Genomic DNA, 1,237 nt, shown 5'->3' on the forward strand with positions numbered 1-1,237 from the left:
TTTGAAATACTCAGGCCGTGTGCCACATCATTTTTCAGGTAAAGGCAAGGTGCACTTGTACGGAGGATGGCGGCATCGCGAGAAGAGACTGTGGCACGTGCATAGGCTAGATTCATATTTAAATTTCTAGTCTTAAATTAGAATAGGTTGTTTGCATTTCATTGTTTTAAATTATTTTGTATTTGTTTTTGTTTTCTATGAATTTCAGTATTTCATATTTAAACACGTAAGACCATGGCTGTGTTTTCCAGAGAAAAAGTTGTTTTAAACGTTTTCTTTTTTAAGTTTACGTTATAAATTATGTTCATGTAAGAGTTATATTTCTGCATGATAGATGAGCATGAGCATGAGACATTGTTTTAGGGTCGTTACACTTCAGCAAGATTTGAAGTCCGTGACTTAAAAGATAAAGTAACACATAAAGACTAATCAAGTCATGATCTAGTTAAAGGAAGCAAACAAGTCACCTCGAAGAAAGTAGGAAGGTTTGAATTAAGGGTGAATATTATACCTAAGTTATTCCAACATTAATATCAACACAAGATCTGAGCTTTGAATCTACTTGAAATTTTTAAGATTATGGCCAGGACAATTTATTAGAGTTGAGGTAGACCGAGCCATAGGCACATGAGTTACTAAGTTGGGACTTCACTCGCCTTAGCATTTGTGTTAGAGAGTGCACTAGCACAGATCATTAAGAGGAAAGAATTGGCCCATGCAATGATATATTGAACATTAAGAGCTAATCCAGATAGTGATTAAAAAGAATGCCTGCAAAAGAAAGAAGAGGTTAGAGAGAGGTTGGCCGGGAAGATTAACGGACCACCGCCGGAATCCATCTCCAGACGAGGCTCGTACCAGGATTGAGGGGCTATCAAGGCCTACGCACCATCAAAGCCTAAGAACATTTCGCGGGGTAAGGTTTCTGAACGATATTGCTCAGATCTGAGTTTTCCCCTACGTGAATCGACCCTAAAATGTTGAAATCTTCACCTAGGAACAACTCACGCACGGTCTGTGAAGAAGTTTGGCCGAGACCTCAACCCAAAGGCAGAGATCCGAGGGTCATCCGAGAACGGTGAGCGAACTTCCGGCGTTCTTAAATCCTCCGATAGTCAAGAAAAAAATTATAAAAAGAATACTAGGACGTAGCCTGTAACACGATCTAGAACGTTGCCGAAGGAATCATATTGATCCGATCTACGGATCGAAAGATATGAAAATCGGAAAACAAAAA

At 39.2% G+C, this 1,237-nt stretch overlaps 1 long non-coding RNA gene across 1 annotated transcript; it reads left to right on the plus strand.

The window, feature by feature from the left end:
• The first annotated feature begins 802 nt into the window (after positions 1-802).
• LOC111440564 lies at positions 803-1,141 on the plus strand. The gene is made up of 2 exons (XR_002709954.1): positions 803-916; positions 998-1,141. It is a non-coding gene; the product is annotated as an uncharacterized LOC111440564 (long non-coding RNA).
• Positions 1,142-1,237: the final 96 nt, after the last annotated feature.

The sequence above is a fragment of the Cucurbita moschata genome, unplaced genomic scaffold (genome assembly GCF_002738365.1).
Source record: "Cucurbita moschata cultivar Rifu unplaced genomic scaffold, Cmos_1.0 Cmo_Scf00443, whole genome shotgun sequence".
Lineage (NCBI taxonomy): Eukaryota > Viridiplantae > Streptophyta > Magnoliopsida > Cucurbitales > Cucurbitaceae > Cucurbita > Cucurbita moschata.